The sequence below is a fragment of the Diceros bicornis genome, chromosome 21 (assembly GCF_020826845.1).
Source record: "Diceros bicornis minor isolate mBicDic1 chromosome 21, mDicBic1.mat.cur, whole genome shotgun sequence".
NCBI lineage: Eukaryota > Metazoa > Chordata > Mammalia > Perissodactyla > Rhinocerotidae > Diceros > Diceros bicornis.
The window spans coordinates 51,170,829-51,195,515 of record NC_080760.1 but is presented as its reverse complement, the minus strand read 5'-3'; positions in this window follow the sequence as shown (position 1 = coordinate 51,195,515).

The following is a 24,687-nucleotide window of genomic DNA, read 5'->3' as shown; positions in this document are numbered from 1 at the left end:
TAACCCCCACACGGTGGCGGCGGGTGGAAATTGCAACCAGATATTCCCAAGACGAGGAAAAATAAAGCCAATACAGGAACCACAATGAAAATATACATGAAATTACCAGACCAGAAGGAAAATGACAAGCACCCAGAAACCAACCCTGAAGACAGAAATCCATAACCTAAATAACAGAGATTTCAAAATAGCTATCATAAAAAAACTCAATGAAATACGATATTACACAGACAAACAATTCAATGAGATTAGGAGTTTCTTCACAAAAGAGATTGAAATCATAAAGGAAAACCAATCAGTGCTGTTGGAGATGAAGAACACAACAGAGGAGATAAAGGAGAATCAGGAATTTTTAAAAAACAGAGCTGACAATATGGAGGAAAGAATTAGAATTGTAGAGGATAGGAATACAGATATGCTCCAGATGGAAGAGGAGAGAGAAGTAAGACTAAAAAGAAATGAAGAAAGTCTCCGAGAAATATCTGACGCTATAGGGAAATGTAAAATAAGAAATACAGGTGTTCCTGAGGGAGAAGAGAGGGAAAGAGGAACAGAAAGCCTATTCAAGCAAATAATAGCTGAGAACTTCCCAAATCTGGGGAAGGAGCAGGAAATACCAGTAAGTGAAGCCAATAGGTCACCTAAATACGTCAACAGGCAAAGGCCCACTCCACAACATGTACAGGTAAGGCTGGCCAAAGTCAATGACAAAGAAACAATAATAAGGGCAGCTAGACATAAACAAAAAATAATGTGCAAAGGAACTCCCAACAGGTTCTCAGCGGATTTCTCAACAGAAACTTTACAGGCTAGGAGAGACTGGAATGATATATTCAAAATACTGAGAGACAAAAACTTTCATCCAAGAATACTCTATCCAGCAAAAATATCCTTCATATATGACAGAGAAATAGTAACTTTCCCAGATAAACAAAAGCTAAAGGAGTTCATGGCCACTAGACCCCCCAGTACAAGAAATACTCAAGAAGGCCCTCAGGGCTGAACAAAAGAAAAGAAAGGGAATACAAAGTTTGGAGGAAGGAGAAAAATAGGTAGACAAAATCAGAAAAATAATAGATCTTTACAGGAATAGGTTAGCAACCACTTAAATACCAAAATTAAACATCAAAGGAAGGAATTCACCAAAAATAAATATAACCTCATCACTGTAAACACACACTCACAACACAAGATAGAATAAGGTATAACAAGAACGACTTAGAAGGGGAAGAGAAAAGTGATTGAATTGACTTAGTATAAGGAAATAAGAGGCCATCAGATAACAGACTATCTCATACACCAGATTTTTTATATAAACCTCAAGGTAACCACTAAACAAATAATCAAAACAAAATCTCATATGACAAACAAAGAGAAAACTAGAAGTGTCATAAGACAGAACAAACAAACTGAATTGGCAGTCTGAAACAAATGGGACAAGAAACAAAGGAAATGCAAAAGAACCGGAAAATAAGTGACAAAACAGCAACATTAAGCCCTCATATATCAATAATTACCATAAATGTAAATGGATTGAACTCTCCAATCAAAAGATACAGAGTGCCAGGAGGGATTAAAAAGCAAGACCCAACAATATGCTGCCTCCAGGAAACACTTCTCAGTTCTAAAGACAAGCACAGGCTCAGAGTGAAAGGATGGAAGACAATACTCCAAGCTAATGGCAAACAAAAGAAAGCAGGTGTTGCCATACTCATATCAGAAAAAGTAGACTTCAAGATAAAACAGGTTAAGAGAGACAAAGAAGGGAAATATATAATGATAAAAGGGACACTCCACCAAGAAGACTTATCACTTATAAATATATATGCACCCAAGATAGGAGCACCAAAGTACATAAAGCAACTATTAACAAACCTAAAAGGAGACATTAACAACAATACAATAATAGTAGGGGATCTTAATACCACTCTTACATCAATGGATAGATCATCCAGACAAAAAAATCAATAAAGAAATAGTGGACTTAAATGAAAAACTGGACAAGATGGGCCTAGTAGACATATACAGAGCACTCCATCCAAAAACACCTGACTACACATTCTTCTCAAGCGCACATGGAACATTCTCAAGGATAGACCATATGTTGGGAAACAAAGCAAGCCTCATAAATTTAAGAAGATTGAAATGATAACAAGCATCTTTTCCGACCATAATTCTATGAGACTAGAAATCAACCATGAATAAAAACTGGGAAAGTGACAAAAATGTGGAGATTAAACAACATGCTACTGAACAACCAATGGATTATTGATTAAATTAAAGGAGAAATAAAAAACTATCTGGAAACAAACGAAAATGAAAATATGCCATACCAAATCATATGGGATGCACCAAAAGTGGTGCAGAAGGAGAGAAATAATAAAAATCAGAGCAGAAATAAATGAAATTGAGACCAAAAAAACAACAGTAGAAAGGATTAATGAAACAAAGAGTTTGTTCTTTGAAAAGATAAACAAAATTGACAAACCCTTAGCCAGACTTCCTAAGAAAAAAAGAGAAAAGGCTCAAGTAAATAAAATTAGAAATGAAAGAGGAGAAATTACAACGGACACCATGGAAATACAAAGAATTATAAGAGAATACTATGAGAAATTATATGCCAACAAATTTGACAATCTAGAAGAAATGGATAAATTCTTAGACTCATACAACCTCCCAAAACTGAACCAAGAAGAAATGGAGAATCTGAATAGATCAATCACAAGTAAAGAGATTGAAATAGTAATCAAAAACATCCCAAAAAATAAAAGTCCGGGACCAGATGGCTTCTCCAGTGAATTTTACCAAACATTCAAAGAAGATTTAATACCTATCCTTCTCAAACTATTCCAAAAAAATAGAGGAAGATGGAACACTTCCTAAATCATTCTATGAGGCCAACATCACCCTCATACTAAAGCCAGATAAAGACAATACAAAGAAGGAAAATTATAGGCCAATATCACTGATGAACATAGATGCAAAAATCCTCAACAAAATATTGGCAAACCGAATACAGCAATACATTAAAAAGATCCTACACCAAGATCAAGTAAGATTTATACCAGGGACGCAGGGATGGTTCAACATCTGCAAATCAGTCAACGTGAAACACCACATCAACAAAACAAAGAATAAAAACCACATGGTCATCTCAATAGATGCAGAGAAGGCATTTGACAAGATACAACATCCATTTATGATAAAAACTCTCAACAAAATGGGTATAGAAGGACAGTACATCAACATAATAAAGGCTATTTATGACAAACCCACAGCCAGCATCATACTCAACGGGGAAAGACTGAAAGCCATTCCTCTGAGAACAGGAATGAGGCAGGACTGCCCACTCTCACAACTCCTATTCAACATAGTACTGTAGGTTTTGGCCAGAGCAATTAGGCAAGAAAAAGGGGGAATAAAAGGAATCCAAATAGGCAATGAAGAAATGAAACTCTCACTATTTGCAGATGACATGATTTTATATGTAGAAAACCCTCAAGAATCCATTGGAAAACTGTTAGAAACAATCAACAACTACAGCAAAGTTGAAGGGTACAAAATCAATCTACAAAAATCAGTTGCATTTCTGTATGCTAATAATGAACTAACAGAAAGAGAGCTCAAATAGATAATACCATTTACAATTGCATCAAAAAGAATAAAATATCTAGGAATAAATCTTACCAAGGAGGTGAAAAACCTATACAATGAAAACTACAAGACATTATTGAAAGAAATAGATGATAACACAAAGAAATGGAAAGACATCACATACACATGGATTGGAAGAATAAACATAGTTAAAATGTCTATATTACCTAAAACAATCTACAGATTCAATGCAATCCCAATCAGAATCCCAATGACATTCTTCACGGCAATAGAAAAAGAATACTAAAATTCATATGGGGCAACAAAAGACTCCAAATAGCTAAAGCAATCCTAAGAAAAAAGAACAAAGCTGGAGGCATCACAATCCCTGACTTCAAAACATACTACAAAGCAATAGTAATCAAAACAACATGGTACTGGTACAAAAACAGACACACAGATCAATGGAACAGAATTGAAAGCCCAGAAATAAAACCACACATATATGGACAGCTAATCTTCGACAAAGGAGCTGAGAACGTACAATGGAGAAAGGAAAGTCTCTTCAATAAATGGTGTTGGGAAAACTGGACAGCCACATGCAAAAGAACGAAAGTGGACCCTCTGCTATGGCCATTTACAAAAATTAACTCAAAATGGATCAAAAACCTGAAGGTGAGACCTGAAACTATAAAACTCATAGAAGAAAATATAGGCAACACACTATTTGACATTGGTCATAAAGTAATCTCTTTGGATGACATGCCTACCCAGACTAGGGAAACTAAAGAAAAATTAAGCAACTTTATCAGACTTTAGCAGATTAAAGAGCTTCTACAAGACAAACAAAACCAGAATCAAGATGAACAGACAACCCCCCAGCTGAGAGAAAATATTTGCAAAACAGACATCTGACAAGGGGTTAATCTCCATAGTGTATAAAGAACTCACAGAACTGAACAACAAAACAACAAACAACCCGATCAAAAAATGGGCAGAGGAAATGAACAGACACTTCTCCAAAGAAGATATACAGATGGCCAATAGGCACTTGAAAAGATGTTCAACATCACTAATCATCAGGGAAATGCAAATCAAATCAACACTAAGATATCACCTCAGGCCCGTTAGAATGGCTATAATCACCAAGATGAAAAACAACAAATGTTGGAGAGGATGTGGAGAAACAGGAACCCTCATACTCAGCTGGTGGGATTGCAAACTGGTGCAGCCTCTATGGAAAATGATATGGAGATTCTTCAAAGAATTAAAAATAGAAATACCCTATGATCCAGCTATCCCATTACTGGGAATCTATCCAACGAACCTGAAATCAACAATCCAAAGAGCCTTATGCACCCCTATGTTCATTGCAGCATTGTTCAGTATAGCCAAGAAGTGGAAGCAACCTAAATGTCCCTCGACTGATGGTTGGATCAAGAAGATGTAGTATATATATAAAATGGAATACTACTCAGCCATAAAAAAAGACAAAATCGTCCCATTTGCAACAACATGGATGGCCCTGGAGGGTATTATGTTAAGAGCAATAAGCCAGAAAGAGAAAGACAAACACTGTACGATCTCACTCATATGTGGAATATAAACCAACACATAGACATAGAAAGTGCATTGTGGTTACCAGGGGCAATGGGGGTAGGGGGTGGGCACAAGGGGAGAAGGGAGACATATATGGTGATGGACAAACAAAAATGTACAACCCCAAATTTCACAATGTTCTAAACTGTTAAAACATCAATTAAAAAAAAGCTGGAAAAAAATTTTAATCAAAGCTTACCTGAGTCATAGCTCCTGGGAGCCATTTACCTAGGGAGGAATGAGGAAAATGACAGAGGCTTAGGGCCAATTATTGAGCTAGACAGGCAGCAGGCTCTGGGACCAGAGCTAAGATAGTCCAAGGATTATCTCTGGAAAGCCACTCCACACCACCACCATACAGCCTCACACCTGGCTAGCTGCCTTAAACAAGTGATGGAAACAATTGTAAAACCAAATTACAATGCGGGAGGAACATCAAGGGATGGAGGGAGAGAGGGGGAAGATAAAAGCAAAACTGAAAAAAAAAATCTTCCATTAAAAACAAGCTTGTAAAACAAGATTCCAAAACAGAAAATCCAATGTTAAATTAGGCTGAAATAATCAGCAATCAGATTACAAATGTACTCTAGTCTGACAAAGTGTGTTTAAGATGTTCAGAGACAAAAAAGGCATAACTTCCATTAAAAAGAGGAAAAAACACAAAATCAGGCAAAAATGAAATATGAGAGCATAGTTGTAAAAACATAATTCTAGAAGTAAAAGAAAGGAAATAAAATGTCATAAGCAGGTAAACTGTAGACTTCCAAGACAAAGTTAAAGAGAAAAACAGTGAATTGATAGCACTGATAAAGTTATTCATAACCCAACAGAGAGACAATAAAGGATAGAAATTTAAAATATCAGTTAAATGAATGGAAAGATAGTTTCAGAGGCTGAAATAGGCATCAAATATTTTCGGAAAAGAATGGTAGAGAAGCAACAGTTGAAGAGATAATGGCTGAAACATTTCCAAGATCTAACACAGAAGGGAAGTTGTTGGACACAAGAAGTGGTGCCCACAGACATTGATAAATGATCAGGAAAACAAATCCAGTAGTGCACTAAGTATGCAGGAACACACAAGCGTACACATCATGACCAAATAGAATATATCCCTGCAATGGAAGAATAGTTTAACATTATAAAAATGCATAAAAATAATCCACCAAGGGGCCGGCCCAGTGGCACAAGCGGTTAAGTGCACATGCTCCGCTGTGGCGGCCCGGGGTTCGCCGGTTTGAAAACCCGGGGGTGCACTGATGCACTGCTTGGCAAGCCATACTGTGGCGGCATCCCATATAAAGTGGAGGAATATGGGCACGAATGTTAGCCCAGGGCCAGTCTTCCTCAGCAAAAAAAGAGGAGGATTGCCAGATGTTAGTACAGGGCTGATCTCCTCACACACACAAAAAAAAATAATTAAAAAAAAATAATAATCCACCATACCAAATTTAAAATTATATATTCATCTCAACAGATATGGAGAAATAATTTGAGAAAATTCTATTCCCATCCGTGACTTAAATGATAAATGTTGAACATTTAAAATAACTTTATTTGTAGTCAGAAACAAGAATGACCAATCTCACCATTTTTACTCAACACTGTTGAGCAGTCTAAGCCAATGAAATAAGAAAAATAAATACTTTTTTAAAGAATTTGAAAAGAAAGAGATTAAAGTTTATCTTTACAGGGGGCCAGCCCGGTGGTGCAGTAGTTAATTTTGCATGCTCTGCTTCAGCGTCCCGGGGTCCACAGGTTCCTATCCCGGGCACCCACTGATGCACCACTTGTTAAGCCATGCTGTGGTGGCATCCCATATAAAGTAGAGGAAGATGGGCACAGATGTTAGGCCAGGGCCAATCTTCCTCAGCAAAAAAAAAAAAAAAAAAGGAAAGTTGGCATCAAGTGTTAGCTCAGGGCTGATTTTCCTCACAAAAAAAAAATTATCTTTACTTAATGAAGAGCAATTGTTCCTAGGAAAAATAAAAAATATTCTAGAAACAATTAGAATTAACAGAATTTAATAAGATTTCTGAATACATAATTTACATACCAAAAAATAAACAGATAAGTAAAATCTAATTAGAAAATGCAAAGGAATGGAAATAAAAAGAAAAGAAAACCTCCTAGTCATGAAAGCAACAAGCATTATAAGATGCATTCAAATAAACCTAAAAGGAGATACCAAGAGTAGGGGAGGGGAGTAACTGCTTAACAGGGTAATGGTTTTCTTTTGAAGTAAATGTTTTGGAACTTGAGAGAGGTGGTAGTTGCACAATGCGGTGAATTTACTAAACGTCACAGCATTGTACACTTCAAAATGGTTAACTTTATGTCATGTGAATTTCATGTGCTGTGATGGAGACCAAACAAGTGGTGACATAGGCCAGTCAAGGAAGACATCTCTGAAGAGATGGCATTTAAACTGAGATGAGAATGATTACAAGGGTGAAATCACTTAAGATCTGGGGAAAGAACTTTCTAGCAGAGGAAGTGGTCTGTGCACGGTCATTAGAGAGGAATAGTGAGAAGCCAGTGAGGCTGAAGCCAATTCAGTGATGGGGAGGGTGATGAGTCTGGAGGTGTGACCGGGAAATCATTGGGGGTGTGTTAAAATGTACTCAGGATTTGTATTTATCAGGTGTAGTAAGACACGCAGGCATGGAAATGATTGTCAGGAAGGAAGTTTATACTCACAGATCCTTAGAAACAGGAGGCATGGGACACCATGCAGGCCACATGGCGAAGCACCCAGGTCAGCCATGAGGCAGCAGAGGGACAGGGATGAGCACGGCCCAGAGTCTTTGTTGGGGTTTTCGTGGGAAGGAATGGGCAAAGCAGAGTAGGCACCCTGAGTAAGCTTAGGATTGGATAGTTTGAATAATTTTGACAGGCTCTGGGCTATAGAGGTGATCCCTAGTTGTCTGGTACCTGGTCTTGGTGTGATTTAGGGCAGGGAAAATATTGGATTGGTGTATGAGAGTTTAATAAAGGAGGTGGCTAGGGGTGTGGGCTCTGGATTGGTTGGTTTGTGTATCAAAGGCCCACTCTGAGAGGAGTCCTTTGCTATCTCTAGGAATTTGCTAGCCTTGGGAGGGGCAGTTTCTCCAGGATCAAGACCCCAAATGCCAGAGCATCAAGAATACAGAAAATAAGAAAGCAGTGTCAATTTAGGGGACCAGGTATAAAGTTTGGCTTTTATTCTTAATGAAATAGAGTTTTAAGCAGACAAGTATTAAAACATAATATAATTGACTGAATTTCATCTACTCCATGGTTACATCAATTTATAGTCTTCCATAATTTTATGTATTGTGAAGAAAGAATAAAACTCTGCCAATTAAATTCTGTATATCTTTGACTGTAAGACACCTCTCGTTTTAGAGATGCTACAACATGAAAAAAAAATGTGTTTCTTGGAATTTTGAATGCAACACATTTTTAAGAGAATATTCTGTACTTTGTGGAGGAAAAGATGGGGAGATTGTGCAAAACTAAAATCAAGGAGGAGACTTAGCATATACTCCAGTAGTGAACCAAGTAGAAGTGCTATTGTTGGTCTAGAATGTGGTTAGTGGGGAAGAAGGGTAGACTTTGACCCTTCTCATGGGGAGGAGCTGTCTTTGTCCCTCTATACTCATAATGGCCTGCAAATTGACTGGTAGACAGAGGAGTTAATAGCACAGCTGTAAATTTTAGTATGATATCAGTTGAGCAGAATAAACACAATGATAAGATTGTCAGAATGGACTCAGAACAACCTATAATGAACTTGAAATGAGCTAAGGCAGGAGTAACCTGTAGATAAAACCATAAATGCTCTCAAAGTCTAACAAACGATGGTTCCCATTGGGGGCTTTCTCACTCCTTTATGTCTCATATCTTTGTCTTTCACTTTAACCTGACCTAAGTCTCAGGGCCCCCTTTAACCCAAACACCATCCTACATATCTTTTCCTGTACTGTTTATAGATTGGTCTTTCAAACCATTCATCCAAGGTTAAGTTTAAGGTTACATTTATTGACTATTTCAACTGTTTTTTTTCTTTAAAATTAGTGATAACTTGGTCTTTACTATGAGAATTTTAGTCGATTTCATGGACATGGAAATGAACAAACAACTATGCAACTAGAACACAAGATAGAAGTCTATACCGTGTCGAAATTAGTGCATCTGCTCTTTGTTACCTGTTACTCACAAAAAATATCTAGGTGATGTGTTATGAATAACACACCTAACATCTCGGGTTGTAATGAACTTAATTGTCCCTGCATGTTTCCAAAGAGTAAAAGTTCCTCCACTGTGCTTAAAAGTTTATTTTTTTAAAGAAGATTTTAGTGACAGACTATGTGCTCAGCTTTCTCAATTGTGACTAAGAACCTCAACTCTTCTTTTTGTAGTTTAAGAATAAAATCAAGAGATGTAATGTGAAAATGATGTGTAAAATATAAACAAATGACATAGAAATGGTAATTTTAAAAGGTGGCTGTGCTCTTTAGAGATGTGCTTCAGAAGAGAATTAGTGATTAAGCACTTACTATTTGGAAAATAATTTATGTGTGCTATATCATTTAATTTTGACAAGAAAATTATGAAATAGCTATAATAATGCCAGTTTTACAACTGTGAAACTGTAGAAATGGTAATTTTCTCCATGTGCACAGACAGATAGAGATCTCTGGTGTGTGTAAGACTAGAGGCTAAGAGGAGCTAACTGATTTTTCAAGTCTCACTGAGAATAAATCACAGTAGCGGGAATGAGATCTTGGTCTGTGCAAATCCCAAGTCTCTGAGTTCTTTCTAAGACACCTTGCCACTCTCTCCTTATGATATATATTGTTATGGACTGAATTGTGCCCCCCTCAAATTTGTATGTTGAAGTCATAACCTTCAATGTGACTGTATTTGGAGATAAGGTCTTTAAGGAGGTAATTAAGGTTAAATAAGGTCATAGAGGTGGGGTCCTAATCCAATAAGACTAGTGACCTTAGATGAAGAGGAAGACACACCAGAGATCTCTATCTGTCTGTGCACATGGAGAAAAGTTCATGTGAGGACACAGCAAGAAGGTGGCCATCTCCAAGCCAGAACAAGAGGCTTCACAGAAGCCAGCTCTGCTGAAACCTTGATCTTAGACTTCCAGTCCTCAGAATTGTGAGAAAATACATGTTTGCTGTGTAAGCACCCCAGTCTATGGTATTTTGCTATGAAAGCCCTGCAGACTAGTATACATATACAACCCTCTTTCTTACCCCAGACATCAAAAAGCAAGACTTGCTCAAAGATTCCTTGACTTACTCCTTCAGAGTCTGGGGAATACTTAACTTGTATTCATTAAATCAGTGAATGTATTGTCACTTATGCTAAATAAATGTGATATTTTCAGTAGACTTTCCATTCTGTGTTCAAGCCAAAAGGAAAAATGAATTTACTGAGAACCTCCACAAAGCACTGTAATTTGACATTGTCATTTGATTCTCACCATAGCCCTGAACGTTAGCTAAAATTTATCTCCGTTCCACAAGTTTGGTAACTGAGGTTTAGAGAAGTTAAATCACTTGCCCAGCAGCCCCTGACTCCAAGTCCAGACAGTGTTCCACCCCACAGCTTCCTGCACATACCTTCTCAGGGGAGCTGGGATCACACTCAGTGGCCCATAAAGAGGACAAGTGAAGAGGGATCAATTTCTTAAATGGTTCGATAACTTTCTGCTACAGCAGCTCTTATCTATTTTTCAGCTATGGGTATTCGATGGTGGCACCGTGAATCTTTTTTCTACCACTCCCTTTCTCGCTTTTGTTCTCCAAAAATTAATGTTTTGCTCATGGAAAATTTTCAGGTAACATTAAATTATTAACACTGAACTTCTGAAATATTTTTTTAAATTTCCTCGTTGTAAATCCAATAACGCATAGATACAGCTTTGTTAAAGATAACTCCACTCCGTTCTAGAATAGCAAACAAATACAAAGCAAATCATATGGATTAAACCGCGCACAGTGGTCTATGATGCTTAGTTATTAAGACATGAATAGTTATACATATTTATAAATATGCATGAGTTACTGGTATGATGTGTGTTAAAAAATAATTACAGTCAGGATATTCAGAGTTTAGTCCTGAATGCTATTAATTACTATATTTACATAAATATATTGATTCATCTTTATATCCCTGTGTCTAATATAATTCCTGACATATAGTTCACAACTGGTAATGTCCGTTTGGAACTCAGTTTTTAACCTGTAAAATGGGACTAGTGAGAGCTACTTCGTCAGGTTGAAATAAGACAATACATGCAAAGTGTAAACTACTTCAACTCTAAGGGATGTTTATTATTACTCTCCTTAAAATAGGTTATGTGATTAAAATTAAACAGGATGAAGTGAAACTCTCATTGAAAACAAAGAGGAAGATTTTTCCCTACCTGCTATTGGAATACACGGCACCAGGATACTACATAATGAACAAGAGCTGTTGTAAAGTGAACCTCAATTAACGTTGGATGACTGGTTTGTAGACACTAAAATTAGGAACAATATTACAAACCATTAATATACAGGATACATGATTTATTTTTTTGTAAAACTTTACAGGTGACTTTTGTGGTTAGTGTCAATTAGTTTCTGGGAAGACTGTTGGGAGAGCAGACTGATGAGGATGGTTGAGGTCAGGCAGTGGAAGACCTCAAGTGCCGTGCTAAGGAGTTTGGACTGATGTTGTAGGTAAAGGGGAATTAATGGAAGACTTCAAGCAGAGGCATGAGAGCCTGGCTTGGTATGTAAAAGAAAGGAGACAGGTTTTATTTAGTACATAAAAACATCCGTAGTGTTTTTCCCCATATCAGACTCCATTTAAAGAAATGCAAATGGTGTAAGCAGAGAAAGTGTAAAATATAAGGTGTTATGATGGGGACCTGGAGCAGAGAGAAGGCACGTAAGGCCTGGGGCAGAGAGAATGGACTCCAGAGTCAGGGAGGCACTGAAAGGAGATTGAAAAGACAGCATTCCTACTCTCTCCTGGAAGATAGAGTCTAAGAAGAGATGTGAACACAATATGAGTCCCTCAGTGGAACTGTGACCACAGGTCTCCTAAAGACATTAGAGATATTTAAGTCATCTTTGGATCAAAACTTTTGCGGGTTGTTTGGAATTAAGTAAGGAATGATTATAGGATTGTGAAAGGCTCTTCCAACATGGAGAATACAATTTCTTATTTCTGAGGCAATGTAGGATGTTGCATATTAGTGATTTGGAAACATTTTACTTCAAGGTCACTCTCCATACCCATCTGTCTTGCAGGATCCCAGGTGGCCCTCATGGTAGGATGGGTATGCCCAGCAGTACAGAGCTATGTTGGATGATGAGGTTAATGTTATGTGACCATGTTGAGGGGAACCAATGGGATGTATCCAGATGGATAGCAGGGACAGCTCCACCTTTGCTCCTGGGGCTGATACACTGTGAAGCTGCAAATGGACCAGGTGCTCCCAGCTCACTGAGAAAATCCCTTTCAATTATTAAAGGACACGAGGCACAGAAGAACTCTTTCTAAATGAGTTCCACTGCCCATATGTGAGCATTGAGTGATAGTTCTTCACAAACAATTGCTTGCTTTAAAAGAATATTTCGCAACATGGGAAAATGCTCACACACAATATGAAAAAAGTAGCATCCATATATTTTTGTTATTATAAAGCATTTTGATGTCCATCTCTTTGAAAGTGAATGAACATTCTATAAAAGGTTCTACCAAACTGTTTGTTCTTCTAAACACAAGAGATGTCTCTGTACCATGAGCTGTGATGAGCTATGTGTTATCAACCTGATTATATCACATAGTTTCTGAGAGTTTAGGATGACATTTTATTCATTTTTGTGTCTTAAAATATTTTTGTCATAGTAAGAACTCAATTTCGTTGAATAATTAGGATTCCGTCGATCAACAAATGTTTCTCTGTTTTTCTAGTCAATTAGTTCTCCTGCTGTTTTAAACCTTCTTAGCTCACTTCAAACTTCTGAACTCCCTCTACATTTTCCCCACACTTTAAGCAAATAATCTCATCTCCAATTTTGCAAAAAAAAAAAAAAAAAATGTTAAGTACACATCCCTAAACCTATTCTCCCCATCCCTACGTATGCTTCCAAAGGATTCTTTGTTAAATAGCTGTATTGAGTTATAATTGGCATATGATAAACCATATATATTTAAAGTGTAGAATTTGATGTGCTTTGGTGTGTATATACACCTACAAAACCATTACCACAATCAAGAATGTAAATATATTCCTTGCTCCTAGAAGTTTCCGTGTGCTCCTTTATAATTCATATCTTCGATTCGTACCCCCAGCTTTTGTCACCAGCTCCCCAGACAATGGTTGATCTGCTTTCTGTGACTAAACATTAGTTTGCTCTTCTTAAAATTTTATATAAATGGAATCATACAGAACGCACTCTTTTGGGAGGAAAGTCTGGCTTTATTGACTCAGCATAATTATTTGGAGATTCATATACTTTGTAGCATGTATCAATAATCCATTTTTTTTTATTCATGAGTAATATTCCATTGTATAAATATACTGCAGTTTGTTTAACCATTCAGCTAGTGATGGACATTTGGGTTTTTTCCAGTTTTGACTATTACAAATAAATTCACTATGAACATTCATATATAAGTCTTTGTAGGGATATATACTTTAATTTCTCCTGGGTAATATCTAGGCATTGAATGGTTGGATCATATTGTAAGTATATGTTTAGCTGTAAGGAAAAAACAAAAACTGCCAACTGTTTGCCAAAGTAGTTGTACCAAATTAACCTCCCACCAGAAGTGAATGCAAGAGCCAGCTTCTCCTCATCAACACTTAATATAGTTGGTCTTTTCAAATTTAGTCACTCTAATAGGTGGGAAGTTGCATCTCATTTTGGTTTAAGTTTGCCTTCCCCTAAGGATTAATGAGGTTCAGCATTTTTAATGCGGTTTATCTCTTTTTTAGTGAAGTGTTTATTCAAATCTTCCGCCTATTGTTTTTGAGAACAGTTGTTTTCTTATTATTGAGTTTGAGAGAGTTCATTATATATTATGGATAAAAGTCCTCCATCAGATTTACGATTTATAAGTATTTACTCATAGGTTATGGATTTTTTTTTCACTTTCTTAACTGAATTTTAAAGAGAATAATTTTTAAAATTTTAATGAAGTTCAAGTTACTCTTTTATTTTCTTTTATGGACTATGTTTTTAGTGTCATATTGGGGATATCTTTGACCAATATAAGATCAGAAAGATTGTCTCCCATATTTTCTTGTAGAGGTTTTATAATTTTAAGTTTTATATTTAGGTCTATGATCCATCTTCAGTTAATTTTTGTATATTATGTGAGATATATAATATTTTTTTTGCATATGATTGTCCATTTATTCTAGCACTGTATGTTGAAAAAACTGTCCTCTCTCTACTAAATTACCTTGAATCGTTCTTGAAAATTAGTTGTGTATAGATGTGTGGGTCTTTTTCTGGAATATGTATATTCTGTTCCATTGTTCTATATGTCTATCTTTATACCAATACTATGTTGTTTTGATTAATGTAGCTTTATAGGAAGTCTTGATATCAGGCAATGCTCGCTCTTAAAAATTGTTATTTTTTTCAGAGTTGTTTTGGCTATTCTATACATTTTCCTTTTCCAAATGCATTTTAGAATCGTGTATTTTGATTGTGATTGCATTTAATCTATAGATCAATTTGGGAAGATTGGATATTTTAATAAAATTGAAACTTCTGGTTTTTAATGCAGTGAAGAGAGTGCATCTCTTCATTTATTTAAGTTTTCTTTGACTTCTCTCCTCAATGCTTTGTTGTTGTCAGCGTACAAGTTTTTCACATCTTGGTCAGATTTATTCTTAAGTATTTCATATTTTTGATGCAATTGTAAATATTTTGATATCAATTTCCAATTATTCATTGATAGCATATAGAAATGCAATTAATTTTCTTATATAATATCCTTCTATGCTGCAAAATTGATAAATTTACTACTTATTATTTGTAATAGTTTTATTGTACATTCCGTCAGATTTTGTGCACAATCATGTCTTCTATAAAAGATTTTTATATTTTTCTTTCCTGGCTAGATGCCTTTTACTTCTTTTTATTGCTTTATTGTCATGCCAGAACTTCCAGTACAATGTTGAATAGAAGTGGTAAGAGTGAACATCCTTGTCTTGTTTCTAAACTTTGGGGAAAAGCATTTAGTCCTTCACCGTTAAACATGATGTTAACTGTAGGATTTTGTTAGATGCCTTTATCAAAAAGAAGTCCCCTTCTACTCATAGTTTGTTGAGTGTACTTATCCTAAAAGGATGTTGGATTTTGTCAGATGTGTTCCTCCATATATTGAAATGATTATTTGTATTCCCTCTTTTAGTTTATTAATATGGCAAGTTACATTGAATGGTTTTCAAATGTTAAATCAATCTTAACATTCCCTGGATAAAACCTACTTGGCTACAACATATTACCTATTTTATATATTATTGAATTTGAGTGGCTGAAATTTTGGTTAGAATTTTGGTATCTATGTTAACAAGCAATGTTGGTCTATGGATTGCATTTCTTTTAGTATCTGATTTGGTGTCAGAGAATACTGACCTCATAAAATTACTTGAGAATTTCTTCCTCCTCTTTAATTATCTGGAACAGTTTGTGTAGAATTGGTATTATTTATTTCTTAATTTTTTGGTAGATGTGAAATCAAGGGGACTAGAGTGTTCTCTGTGGGGAAGTTTTTAAACTATAAATTCAATTTCTTTAATGGATATAGGACCATTCAGATTATGTATTTCTTCCTGCATAAGTTTTTGTAGTTTGTGTGTTTCAAGGAATGTGTCTATTTTACCTAAGCTATCAAATATTTTGGCATAAGTTTTTAAAATATTCTATTATTATTCTTTTAATATTTATAGACTCTCTAGTTATGTTTCTTCTTTCATTCCTGATATTGGTGTCTTTTCTTTTTTCCTTATCAAGATGGCTAAGGCTTATTGATTATATTGATATTTTCAAAGAACCAGCTTTTGGTTCCAATGATTATTTTTAAATTTTGTTTTCTGTTTTCTATTTTGTTGATCTTCAGGCTTTAACATTTCCTTTCTTCTACTTGCTTTCAGTTTACTTTGCATTTTGTTTCTGGTTTCTTGAGGTAGAAGCTGAAGTCATTAATTTGATATTTTTCCTTTTATTTCTAATATAGGCTCTTTAGTTTCACAAATTGCTCCCCCACCACCACACGAGTTGCTTTAGTGGCACCTCACACATTTTAATATATAGTGTTTTCATTTTTATGTAATTAAAAATACTTTCTGATTTTCTTTTTGATTTCTTCTTTGACCTAGGGGTTATTTAGATATGTGTTATGTATTTACAAATATGTGGGGATTTTCCAGAGACCTTCTGTGATTGATTTCTAATTGAATTACATTAGGTTCAGAAAATGAGCTTATATCATTTGAATCCTTTTGAATTCATTGAGGATTATTTTATGTCTCTGAATATGGTCTATCTTCATAAATGTTCCATGTGTAATGGAAAATGTATATTTTGCTGTTTTTGTGCATAGTTTTCCATAAGTGTCATATAGATCAAACATTCTATTTTGTATATTTTTGTACATTTTCTATATACTTGCTCTAACAATTGTTGAGAGGGATACTGAAGTTTCTTACTATAATTGTGGATTTGTCTGTTTCTCCTAGCAGTCCCATCCATTTTTGCTTCATGTATTTTGCAGCTATAACTTCCATAAATGTTTAGGAATTTTGTATCCTCTTGATGATTTGACCCCCTTTTCATTATAAAATGACCTTCTTTATTTGTGGTTTCTTTCATTGCTTGATAACCAACATCAACATTGTTTCATATGTTTTACCTGTATTTCACTTGTTCACGTGGGAGGATGGACCCTGTACCTGTTACTCTATCTTGACTGGAAGCAGAAGTCCTTCTCTTCTCCCTTATTATTTTTGCTCCTTTTAGTTACAAGGATGTGTTTTGCCTTCTCTAGCACTGTAGTTTCCATCTCCTCTTGCCTTCTCAAGATTAATAAAACATTGTTTCCTCTTTTTATTTCTTTTCTTTGTTGTTTTTCCAACTTCTCTCTCAACTGTGTCATTTATCTAGCACTTAAATATGCTCAGGTCTCTCTGCTCTTAAAGGGGTGGTAGGGACCCCCCTCACTCATTCCAAACTCCAGTTACCGTCCTCCCCCACAAACAGTTGTTTATACTTATTATCTCAACTTACTTGTTACCTTCCACCTCCTCTTCAACACACTCCCATTAGGCTTCGGAAGAAGCAGTACTTCTCTCATTCAAGTCACCAATGACCTTTCCATTATTAAATCCAAACAACACTTTCTAATTTTCCTCTTTCTTAACTTATCTCAGTCGATTACTCTCTCTATGTAGAATATTTTTTTCCCTTGGTTCTCATGACACAGCCTTCTTAATGTTTTCTTCTATATCAGATCATTCCAGTCTCTATTGCAGATTCATTCTCTTAAAAGTTGACCCAGGCCTACCTCTCCTCCTTTTATCTAAACTGCCTCCTAACAAATCCCATTTCCACCCATTGCTTCAGCTCTGCCTGTGTCAAACGACTCATTAATTTCTCTCTCAAATATAGTTCTCTCCCAGTCTCACTCTGGAACCTCACATTCAATTGTCTTCCTACGTTTCTACTTTGATGTTTCAAAGACACCTTCAGTTAACCATATAAAATTAGAAATATCCAGCTTTCCTACCTTCCTACCCCAATCTGGGCTGCTTTCTGGACTTTGTGCCTGGTCACCAAAAACATATTTACTAAGTGACCACCTTACCAAATTTACTATACTTCATTGAACTCTTTATAAAATGTGCAATAACTTCTATCGGATGGGCTAGCTGTAGAACTTTAGGATTTCGGCAGATTTTATTTTTCTTCATAGTAGTATTTTAAAAATAGACAAAGACAAAGACCTTTTTATGGTAAGTACAGAAATCAGAAGTTTGATCAAAGTATTCAGAGATATAGAAAATTCAACCAGGCAACTGAAAGAAATGTGAGGGTTTTTTTTTGGTCATTCACTAGCTGGAGGACCTTTTTCTTTCATTGCACACACGGGACAATTATCTGTACCTCCCACTGTGCTGGTACTTGACAAAAACTAGCATTTTAATTATCTGCATTTTTTTTTTCCTAACAAAGCCACTGTGCAGAAATGCACACATTAAGTGGATTTAAAGAAAGAATTTCAATAGGTAGATTCTCCTGAGGATTTAGGATAACTTGAGCTTTCCCCACAATATTTTAACAATCAAAAGTCTGATTTGTCTTTTAAAAATCCTGAAGGGACCATGAAGATTTTGAGCTAATTTTTTTGTATTGTATTCATATTCAAATTCAATGGCATTAGAATTTATAGATAACGATTTTAAAAATATATATATATATATATGTCTTCATGAACAATCATAAGATAACTAATTCAAATCTGATGTACATTTACCATCTATCAGTACCCTATGGCCACTGTAACAAATTACCACAAACAGGTAACTTAAAACAACAGAAATTTATCATCTCACTGTTTGGAGGCTAGAAGTTTGAAATCAATGTAACTGGGCAAATCAAGGTGTTGGCAGGGCTGTGCTCCCTCTGGAGACTCTAGAGGAGAATCTATTCCTTGTCTCTTCCAGCTTTTGGCACTGCTGGCGTTCCCTGATTCATGGCTGCATCACTCCAATCTCTGTCTCTGTGGTCACATTGCCTCCTATTCTTCTGTGTGGGTCAAATCCCCCTCTGCCTTCCTCTTATAAAGACACATGTGATTGCATTCAGGAGCCACCCAGAAAATCCAGGGTAATCCATATCAAAGTCTTTAACTTAATTACATCTGCAAAGTCCTTTCCTCCTCCCCACCCCTTTTATTTTTTTAATATAAAGTAACATTCACAGGTTCCAGGAATTAGGCCATTGATATATTTTGGAGGTGAATATTCAACTTTCTACAATGCTGAAAGTAAAAAATGTAACAAACAAAAATACCTGCATGGGTGTAGCTGGAGGTAGCAGTGCAAGGAATCAATTCACATCATAACAAAACACCAACTTTTTGATTATTTAATTAGAAATGCAAAATTGAGTTTCACATGCCAATTGAGCAGCTGATTAAAAATAAGAGAAATACTAAAAGTACTTAAATTTGGAAAAAAATATAAAATAACATTTGAAAGAAATCAGAAATATCTAAACAATCCATTAATGGATGAAATGCTTAAGTTTGGTTCTAACAAGGAGATTGGGATTAGAATAATTTGATAGCTGATTGCAGAATAAATTATACTGTAAAGGAAAACGGTTCAAAGGGATAGAAAGGGAGTGAGCAGGCCTATAAAGGATTACATTCCTATAATGGGCCATGTGTTTAGTAAATCAAATTTTAAAAAAGTTACTCATACATAAGATTTGCAATAGCTCAAAAGTAAATTTACATAAAAATTCATAAAAATCCAAAAACATGGGAAAATTTAATATGAACAATAAAGTATCACAGTAACCATATAATATATTAAAATTTGGCTACTAATTGCCAGAAAGAATTTAATATTGATATGCTCTTTAAGAAATCAAAGAATCCTAAACGTTAAATTACTAATAAAAAATAGAAAATAGCATAACATAGGGTTAAAAAATTAATATAAATTAAACAATTCTCATGTTCAAAAGTAGAAATATTGATTACTGATGAAGTATAAGTTTTTGAATAATAAATATATTTATAAAAAGACCAAGCTGCCCATCACTCTTAGGTTTTGGCAAAGAGAATGCTCCTAGAAATGCCATGATGACAAAATGAAAACCAATTATCAAAAGATTTGAAGAAATTTTCAGAAGCTGTTAAAGCCACCCATTCAGTAAAAATTCTATAAAAATTTATAAGTGATTACTAAAAAAAAAAACAAGTGTTTGGTAAATTAGCAAATTGGGCCAATTGAGGTACTTCTCTCTTCTAGTCTTTCTCATTTCAATAAGTGACAAAGTTGGGAAGTCATGATTGGCAAGGCATTTTCCTGTCCCCACTCTATGTGTACCAATCCATCACCAAGTCCTGTAGGCTTTACCTTCTAAACATATCTGTTAAATTCATACACTTCTCTTAACCCGCCAACGACCCAATCTAAGTTACCACTTTCTGTTGCCTCCTGGTGAACTCTAACAGACTCTTGTGTATTTCTCTGCTACTTTCAATACGTTTTCCACCTTGCAGTGGAAGTGTGAGTTTATGTAAGGAAGGCATAAAAAACTAATAAATTAAAAAGCTTAGAAGAGATCAGGTGACTTCTCCATCGAAGAACACTCTCTGGTTTCTCAGTGGTCTTAGGTTAAGACTAGAAACACTATCAGCCTATAGAGACTACATAACCAGGACCTGGTGTGATTCTCCTTTTTTCCCTAGAATCCTTAGCTTGGGATATTCTTCTTTTCTTTCAACCTCGCTGACTTCTACATATCTTTCAGATCTCACCTGAAAATTTGAAGAAACTTTCCTTTTTTAGCTTTATAAAACGTTAAAAAATAGTGGATCATGCTTTAAATTTTCCTTTCTTTTTCCATTTCACAAATATATGTGAGGATGACTTTACTGCTAACATTGCCTTGGTTATATCTCCCAGGTTCTGGTGCTCATTAGTTGTTCATTTCTAACGGGTGATTTCTTCTGGTTTCTTCTTCAATCCAAGCTATATAAGGGGGTTTAAAATTTTCCATGGATAACTATATGTTCTTACTGTTAATTTCTGATTTTATTGCTTTTGTGGCCATTGACATGTCTATCCTCATCACTTTCTAAATGGCTCTTGCCAATTTACATTGCTATAGCAACACATGGCAGAGAGTGCCCCTTTCTCCGTTTATGGTCAGGCAAAATAGGAGTAGATAGGTGATGCCTTTATTTATACAGTAGAAATGCCTATCAACATAGTTTTAAGTTTTCCACTTTCAAGGCATGAAAAACATTTCTCATTATATTAGGTGTATTGATTTGGTTATTATTAAAGTTGAATATTTCAAAATGTTGGATAAGTACATATCATTTCACTTGTGTAAACTTTCTATTCATTTCCTTGTCCATTTATCCACTGGAGACTTGGTATTATTTTGTTCATTAATGCTTCTGCTTTTTATATAATAAAGCTCATAACCCTTGGGAAATTATTTACTGAAATTATCAGGACATGTTTGCCTTTTTAATTTGGGTTACTTTTTTTGTAGAAGGCATTTTAACTTCTATACATTCAAATCTGTCCATTTTTCCTTTGTAATTTTTTTTTATCTCTTCTAGACTTTAAAAAGCCAAACCTTTCCTCAGAGATGTGGTAATTTTCAATTCTATTGTCTTTGTTTTTCTGTAAGTATTGTTTAAAATTTTACCTCTGATTGTTGAGGGATTTATTCGGATGCATGTGGTGAGATGAGGACCAGAATAATTATATTTCATCTAAACAGCTAATTATTTTTCCCAATACCTTCCTTGGAATTATCTGTCTTTTGCTTTGTCATATTAAATTATTCTCTATGGCAGAGGCGTTACCTATTTTATTTCATAATTCTCTCTTTTACTCTAAAGGGATCACCTTCTCCTTTACAATTTTATTTTTTAAAAGATCTCAGAACTCACCAGAAAATGCCTAACTTTAATCAATTTCCTGGGAAACCCTCCAAAGTTAACTGTTTATAAAATGCACTCTCGTAAAATGTCTTACCAGACTACAATTAGTAAGCTTTAGACACTGATTACTAGATCACCAGTGCATGATCTTTCCCTCTATAAGCGTAGCAATTTCACAATTGAGGCAGAGCATCATAGTGTTTCAAGGTGCTTCAAGACAGGTCTGGACTGAACCAGACTCGTTTCCCGGTTTTGATTCTCAGGTCTTTTCCTTATCACTGTGTGACTTTGACAAATGACTGTAACCTCCCTGTGCTTCAGTTTCCCTCATCTGTAAAATGAGAATAATAAAAGTAGCTATCTCACAGGATTCGGTTAAGGACTAAATGACTTGATAAATTAAAACGTAAAGACTTGGACATCTCTGAGAAAGCAACATTTAAGCTCAAACCTAATTGTCAGGTTTTAATATCAAACCAAATATCGTAGCTATAGGTGATCTGATAAAATCAGATTGGTCGAATGCAAATAGGTCAAAAGGAGATGGTTTAAGACACCAATTTGGTCAAAATGGAAAACTATCAAGTATTCTCCAACACTGTTGAGAAACATAGGTGACTCTGGTGCACCGTAGGGTAGGTGTGAACATTTGATGGGTGTTTCTATGTCTCCTAATGATTTAGAGCCCCCACCCTCCACCTTTCCAGAGTTATAGCCGTTGCATTTTCTTTTAATTTTCTACTCGTACACATTTCACTACCCCGGTTCAGGTGATTTTCGCCCTTTCGTGGGAAACCGAATATTCTGAGTTATCCTTTCCCCCACTCACAACCCTTTTCCACACAGTAGCCACAGTTACCTATGGAAGAAAGATAAAATCTGAGCACCCAAATCTTTGCGGAAGAGGCGAGGACGGGCGTCTACTAGAGTGTGACCAGCTTATCTGGACTTGCCCCAATCTTCCTTGTTTCATCACTTAACAGTCCCCTGTCTGGGTAATTCTCCCTCCATCCCAAACAATCCAGGATAGATAGTCAGCTAGCACCCGGGTTCTTTTCCTTTCATCCACACATGCTCATTTAAGGCAGCTCCTGGCATAAACCTTGTAAAGATGGGACACCTGGAGCACCCCAGGAATGTACATATCAGAATCAAGGCTCAAACCTGTGTTCCTTTATGCAATATATTGCATTTATGGCAGGGAAACCAGGACCTTCCTTTAGGGAATGGCTGCCAGGCTCTTCCATCCCACATTAGGCTTTTACAAAGGTCACTCCGTCACCTGCACTCCAGCCCCAGGTGAGAGCTAGAACTAAAGACTGCCCTCACCAACTGCTCTCCTCATGCAAAGATGGCTGCCCTTACATCCCGAGGGACTATATGAGCTCAGCTTCCTACTTGCCCCCAAAGTGGTTTCCTGAGGTCCAAGTCCCAAAACCACATGTGCTGCCATCTTCTCCCAAGTCAAGGAGTTGCCCAGAGAGAGCTTTGAAGCTTCAGTGCCCTCCACCAAGGAGCATGCACACTCCTAACCCTCCAGCCAGGAAACAACCAGAAACTCCCTCATGCAGGTTCTCCATGTGTCACCAAGTTGAAGGCACAAGCTTCATCCAGCTGGCGATACGTGACTGGCAGAAGCTCAAATTGCCCTGCTGGAATTTTTTTTTAAAAACAGATTTATTGAGGTATAATTACATACAAAAAATTCACCCATTGTAATTGTACAGTTAGAAGAGTTCTGGTAAACGTAACCACCACCACAATCAAATTTTAGAACAGTGTCTAAATCTATTACCCCAAAAGGTCCTCTCATGCACCCTTTGCACTCAGCAAAGGTTCCCATCTGCTTTCTTTCATTCTGGATTTTCCTCTGGGCCCTTTTTGAACCCAAGTTGCTAAAGAAACTTTCTGATTGGCTGATTTTTCCCTCCCTCCCTTTCCTTTCCCTTTCCCTCCTCTTCCATTTTTCTTTACTTCCTTTCTCTTTTCCTTCTTTTGCTCCAATCTGAGGAGAAATCTGACCGGTCTGGTCCCAGCTTTGTTGAAGAGAGTCAGGCAGGAAAGCTTTGGAAGGATTTCTAGCTGGTAAATAGGATTGCAATCCATGGTGCGTATTGGATGATGTAGTTACTGTAGGATGAAGGCAGCTATCTATCTATCTATCTATCTATCTATCTATCTATCTATCTATCTATCTATCTATCTATCTACCTACCTACCTATCTACCTGTCTGTCTGTCTATCTATCTATCTATCTATCTATCTATCTATCTATCTATCTATCTACCTACCTACCTACTTACCTCTCTCTCTATCTATCTATCTATCTTCCTACCCATCAACCTACCTACCTATCTATTGATTTGTGGGGGATTTTTGCAGCATACTGTATTGGTATTGTCAATACCAATTCCAGCTTATCATGGGGAAGAGTGGTACTTAGAAACCAGAAGTGGGTGGGCCCCAGGCTTTGTGTGTTCCCTTGGTTTGTACTTTAAATTCTATCAAGGCTTTCAGATCTTGCAAGTTTTTCACTAGAATTATTGCTTGCTTGGGTATAGAGAGTGGGAAGTAGGCTGGAAGCTGAAAATGAGTTAAAGGAAAGTTCCTGGGAAGTTTTACCTTTCCTTTGGAATTGGAAGGTTGTTTCCTTAAGATATGGAACATTCAAATACCTCCCTCCCACTAATGTAGCCAAGGCAGTTATTTTGGTTAATGCACACCTATATATTGAATCAGGTCCAGTGCCAAATGTCATCAATAATGTCTACTTAATTGTTCCTC